The sequence below is a fragment of the Brachyistius frenatus genome, unplaced genomic scaffold (assembly GCF_029030835.1).
Source record: "Brachyistius frenatus isolate BFR_SWC_R1_liver_20210118 unplaced genomic scaffold, ASM2903083v1 Contig_1, whole genome shotgun sequence".
Classification (NCBI taxonomy): domain Eukaryota; kingdom Metazoa; phylum Chordata; class Actinopteri; family Embiotocidae; genus Brachyistius; species Brachyistius frenatus.
Window position 1 is genome coordinate 715659 of NW_027210600.1, and position 6940 is coordinate 722598.

Here is a 6940-nt window from a genome sequence, read left to right on the forward strand (position 1 = left end):
TCTCTCTCTGGTAGTTCACATGACAGGTTGTGTAACAACACTATATGACACTACCAATACTCCCAGTGCCTTTGCTACCATTAATAATAATGGCCAAACCGTGTTCACTCCTTTGCAGAGATTCGTTAGAACAGTTAAATAATTTGACCTGATTATGAATGAGCCCACAAAAGAAATAGCCTGCAAGCTCACTGGACTGTGTTCAGACCAAGCGGCAACCAGCAGTGACGTCAACCGTTGGTTTGTGAACGGCCATTACGAAGCGAAGTGAGAGCCGATCAAATGATATGACCGAGCCTTCGCTCTCTTCCCGTGCTCTTCGTCATTCCCTGTAGCTCTCCCACAGGTGTACTTCTGCTGTACCAAGTTCCTCTTCATCCTGTTTTAGCTCCATCAGCATCCCATAAGACTCTTCCATGAGACTGTAGGAGCCTTAAGTGGCTCCTTCAGTGGCAGACTGCTGCACCCTCAGTTCCGACAGCTGGCAGATTTTTCATATTCTGTGCACCTTTTTTGTGTTTTTTCTATGCTGCTGTGACGACTAAATGTCCCCACTGTGGGATTAATAATAATAATTAATAATCTAATTTAAATCTAATCTAATCTAATAACTGCTGAGGTACGCTGACAGTTGAGTCAGCCCCTGGAACTTGTCCCAATCTGCTTTACCAAACACTCATTTTGAGATTTCATCACACCCTCACTTGCCATTTCTCCCACACGATGAAACACGGGTGAGTGAGTCACTGACTCATCCTGTCTAGCAAAGAGCCAAAAATAAAAAAAAATTGTAAGGTTATTTTTATAACTGATGATGGGATTATTTTCAGATGACCAGAGCACTAATTTGGAAGAGTGAATTTAGCGAATGACACACAGGAAACTTGTGGAAATGTTTTATAGACGGCACTTCCGCATCAGCTTTTATTTCAGAGCCGGAAGCTACGTCCATTTTTACATACAATGTATGGTCCAAACCTAAATAAGTTTTCAAAGAACAGAATTTTTTATTTGTCTTTAGACATGCTCTTGTATCCAGTCATTATTCGTTGCAATTCAGTGTAATTCTCAGGTTTCTCAGCGAGGTGTATGGAACTACAATCTTTTCCTGAATCTTCACAACTGAGTCCAAGGTTACGATGGCCGACAGTCAGACTGGACATTGTTGTAAGAAAAGCAACCAGGTAGAGTTTTTCTTAAAGGCTGAAACCAAACCTGTGCTCGGATGCGGTTGATGCTGCGCCACCTCAACCTGCTCTTCCTGAGCTCTCTGCGTGGTCAGTCCCATTCAGCTCATCCTCAGCAATCTGCTGTTGTGTGCCTGTCATATCAAGGATCTACAGCCAGCTACTGGGGACAATGGACACGAGCTGAGAAAGGACAGACATTACATCCCTGTCAAGAGACAATAGACGCATTTTGTGTTCCTCAGGAACTCCTCGACCTGGAAATGTTACTTTAACCACCTCAACACAGCAATTTATTTCTCCTTTATTTAGTAAGGAACATCCTTCCTTTCAGACCTGCTCCTGGTGCTTCGATGTGTCTGTTTTTGTCATTAATAAAACCGTTGTTTTTTTTTGTGATTGTTGTGATCAAAAATGCTTGATTTTGCGATACATTTTTTACTTAGTTTTTACTACATAGACTCTTTTTCTTGAGGAAACTTCGATCCTTCAATGTGTGCAGCGAGATGTTGGAGATGTTCTACCAGTCTGTTGTGGCCAGTGCTTTGTACTTCACTGGGGTCTGCTGGGGGAGCAGCATTGGAGCCGGAGACACCAACAGACTTAACAAACTGGTTAAGAAGGCCGGCTCCATCATCGGCTACAAACTGGACAGTCTGGAAAAGGTGGTGGAGAGAAGGACGCTGAACAAACTATTGTCCATATTGGATAATCCTGTCCACCCTCTCCACCACCTGCTGCAGGGACAGCGGAGCACTTTCTCTAAAAGATTCCTCCAGCTCTGCTGTCACAAGGACAGATACAGGAGATCATTCTGATACAGGAGATCATTCCAGATACAGGAGATCATGATACCAGATACAGGAGATCATTCCTGATACAGGAGATCATTCCTGATACAGGAGATCATTCTAGATACAGGAGATCATTCCAGATACAGGAGATCATTCCTGATACAGGAGATCATTCCTGATACAGGAGATCATTCCTGCCCACTGCAATAAGACTGTACAATAACTCACCTCTGGCAAAATCCATCATGTACAATAACACTGTTGACTGTGTTTCTTGGTTTGTTTGTATATAATATATATATAGATATAAAATGTACTGTATATACTGTGCATTTTATATTTTATATTTTTTACTGCTATTTACTGCTATTTTATTGCTTTTCTATTATTATATTCTATTCTATTATTTTATTCTATTATTTCTATTATTATCTTATTGCTTCTGTATGCTGCTGTAGAAAAAAAAATTCCCCTCGGGGATTAATAAAGTAAATACCTACAGTTGAAACCAGAAGTTTACATACACTGTGCAAAAAGACACATAACACTTTTTTCCTCACTGTCTGAAGTTAAATCAGACTAAACCTCTCCTGTTTCAGGTCCGTTAGGATTACCAACATTATTTAACTTTTGCTAAATGTCACAATAATGAGAAAGAGAATATTTTAGAGAATTTGTCATTACTTTCTTCAAGGTCAAAAGTTTACATCCAGTTCCTTAGTATTTAGTAGCATTGCCTTTGAACTGCATGACTTGGGTCAAACGTTCTGGGTATCCTTCCACAAGCTTCTTACAGTACTCTGCTGGAATTCTGGCCCATTCCTCCGGACAGAACTGGTGGAACTGAGTCAGGTTTGTTGGCCGCCTCGCTCGCACACGCCTTTTCAGATCTGCCCACAAATTTTCGATGGGATTCAGGTCAGGGCTTTGTGATGGCCACTCCAAGACATTGACTTTGTTGTCCTCAAACCACTTTTTAACTATTTTGGCAGTCTGCTTAGGGTCATTGTCCATTTGGAAGACCCATTTGCGCCCAAGTTTGAGCTTCCTGGCTGATGTCCTGAGATGTTGCCTTAATATTTCCAGGTAATGTTCTTTCTTCATGATGCCGTCTATTTTATGAAGAGCTCCAGTTCCTGCTGCAGCAAAACAGCCCCACAACATGATGCTGCCACCTCCATGCTTCACAGTTGGGATGGTGTTTTCAGGTCTACAAGCTTCCCCCTTTTTCCGCCAAATGTAACGGTGGCCATTATGGCCAAACAGCTCCACTTTAGTTTCATCAGACCACAGGACATGTCTCCAGAAGTTAAGGTCTTTGTCTTGGTGTCTTTTTGCAAACTGTAATCTGGCTTTTTTATGTTTCTTTAGGAGTAATGGCTTCCTTCTTGCTGAGTAGCCTTTCAGCCCATGTCGGTGCAGGACTCGTTTTACTGTGGATAATGACACTTTCTTACCAGCTTCAGCCATCATCTTCACAAGGTCTTTAGCTTTTGTTCTGGGGTTGATTTGCACATGTCGGACCAAAACACGTTCATCTCTGGGACACAGAGCCCGTCTCCTTCCTGAGCGGTGTGATGGCTGGACATTCCCATGTTTATACTTGTGTATAATTGTTTGCACAGATGAACGTGGCACCTTAAGAAGCATCTGGAAATTGCACCCAAGGATGAACCAGACTTGTGGAGCTCCACGATTCTCTCCCTGATTTCTTGGCTGATTTCTTTTGACTTTCCCATGATTTCAAACAAGGAAGCAGAGTGTTTGAGGTGTGGCCTTAAAATACATCCCCAGGTATGCCTTCAATTAACTCACATGTTGTCAGTTAACCTATCAGGAGCTTCAAAAGCCATGACATCATTATCTGGGCTTGCCCACGTTGTTTAAAGACATAGTACTTTTGGTGTATGTAAACTTTTGACCTCAAAGAAAGTAATATAAAATTCTCTAAGAAATTATCTTTCTCATTATTGTGACATTTAGCAAAAGTTAAATAATTTTGGTAATCCTAACGGACCTGAAACAGGAGAGGTTTAGTCTGATTTAACTTCAGACAGTGAGGAAAAAAAAGTGTTATGTGTCTTTTTGCACAGTGTATGTAAACTTCTGGTTTCAACTGTACCTACCTACCTAAATTCAATAAGGAAGATCTGTAACCTTGCATCATGGTATTAATCTCCACCGAAGTTCACGTCAGTCGACCCTGATCCCCCCAACATGTCAAGGCAGATTACCGCTCCCTTGGGGGAAAAAAAAAAAAAGCAAGCAGGAAATGACATATGACGTACATGGAATGATCTGGACAGAAGACAGACACTCATGATGCTCTGATCGCAGCTTCACACACTTAATAGAGCTGTTCATGACGACATGTTGGCCCCATGGGGTCCGCAGAGTGTGTTTCTGGTGAAATGTAGCAGGTAGGGGTGGGGGATATTCTTGACCATGTGACGAAATACTGAAAAATATTTCATTATTAACTTCAGTGACGTACAATATGAAGGAATGAATGTAATAGATGTATATGTAAATGTAACATTAAGCCTTCAAATATTCAGTAAAAATTAAACAAAAAAATGATTTCTTATGTAACACAGTAGATTTCCTGTGTTAAGTTTAGGACTGTCTTTAGGTCGCTCTGGGAGTGAATGAAACACGGCAAATGTTTGCAGTTTAAAACAAAGAACTGAACTGCAATTTATTATAGTTATTAACACGCACAGAAAATCAAGGGAACAACATAAAAGAAAAATAACAAATTCAAATAATAACCTCAATACCGGTATTTCTCCCACAGTCAGTCAGTTTCAGTCTGTTGTCTTTCAGTCTACTACCCAGGTAGTTTATGTCTGGAGGCTCTCAGACTAACGCTGACCTGAATCTCCAGCAGGAGAATCCAAGAAGCCCAAATGCAGCTTCACCCACGGAGAAGATGATCGGGGGTCACAGGGTCACTCAGCTCCAGCTCTGTGGAGGTTTCTGGGGATCGCTGTCTCCATCACAAATCCATACAAACAAAACCAATCTGCATACAGCAGAATTTAATATGATGTCAGTACTGTAATTTATAAACTCTATTGTTGGTGGAACAGTAAATGACCAGTAAAATAGTATTACACACACACACACATATATATATATATATATATATATATATATATATATATATATATATATATACATATAATATTCACTATGGTCAATATTAACATACCACCATATTTCACACACACACATGTACTCATGTCTCAGTGACATCTGTCACTTATACCTAACAGACATTATTTAAACGTCCACCGTTACTAAGCAACACACTCAACAGCTGTTCTCAATCTGACCGTTTACTTCTGGCGCTAAAAACAAGAACATGACGTCATCGTTCCCGCTCGGCTCATAAAGGTCCCGACACATTAGCCTCCAGTGCTTAGCTGGCGCTTAGATAGCCCCGTCACGTACATGTAGCTCCACAATCACAGATATCAACCCCGTAAAATAATATTCATCAACAAATTCATATTTATCTCCGACTGGTTGTTGTTCTCTTCTCTCCTGATCGGTATCTTTAGCCCAACTAAACTGTTTACAACAGTGCATTTCCTTTGTAGCTCTGCAGCAAACGGCTAACTGTGAGCAACGCATTCCTCACTCACCGGAGATTCTTCTCAGACTTTAAATGAACTTTTTCCTCCGGAGTCGGTCTGGTTAACGACCAAATAAATAAAGATCCTCAACAGCAGTGAGCAGAAATCAACCAAATGAGATTCTTTCTGGTGGAGATCATGACGCTGCTGTTTCCTTGGAGACATAAAGGGTCGTCTCCAGGGAGACGGCTTTGATCTCCCGACGTGCACGAGAGCGCCCCTCTGGTGAACGTCGGTACTGCATGTGTGAGTTAACCCTTTCGTTGCTGGTAAAACTAACGTGGGTTACACTGAGTTGTTTAGTTTGTAAACAACAATATCTGAACGTGAGGTTCAGATCCTGTTTACAGCGCTGAGCGCAGATTTGGAGGTGCAGGAGATCTGCTGCTGGCAGGACAACTACCATAGTCAGCTGTACAGCTGACTATTACTTCCTCCACAGTCAGCACATTCACCGATGTTTAGGCCTGATTTTCTGAAGTTTAGCGTCGATGTTTGTCCATTAATAACGAAGTTTTGGGCTTTTGTTGCACTTTTATTTGGTCGTTCAGCTGAGCGTCAGCTGCTCTCCGTGTGCGCGTGAAGCAGGGCGCAGCGTGAATCAGAGGACAGAGGACAAAGGAGGTCAGAGGTCAGAGGACAGAGGAGGACAGAGGAGGTCAGAGAAAGCGACCGTCAACTGAACTCACACTCAGCTGTTCTCAGCCATAATTGTTGCTCGAAAGCTGCAAACGTAAGTCATGCAGACTGATGATTTTCAAATTGTTGAATAATCACTACAAAATGAATAGTTCATGCAACTGATGTCTTGACTGATTTGCCTTTTTTTTTTTTTTTACCTGCAGTGCATTTCTACCGCCAGGAGGTGATACATGAGAGTGACACGACCCTTGGAGCAGGTACGATACTAATCCTAATATTAGAGCTCTGGTGCAATTGGATGCCTCAAATCACGTGACATCACCCCGCTTGTCACCCTCCTCAACACATCCTGAGCGAGACGCTGAAACCCATACTGTATAATATTAAAGCTGGATTCAGCATTCGTTATTTTTAACACTAGGGGGCAAAAAAAAAAACTTGAATAAAACTGAATGCCATCTGAACAGTTTATTGTTGCAAGAAAATCTAATGTTTAAAACTTGAATTGTGTCTGCTATCGCCTACTTAACGGGCAACACTACATGCTGTGTATTATAAAATCGAAGGGAAAAAACCTCTGAGATGAGATAAAAGGCTTTTACAAGCTATCGTATTGTGCAGCGCTGCAACTACATGATCATCGTTCACAGGAGCTACCATGAGGAGAACCAGGGAT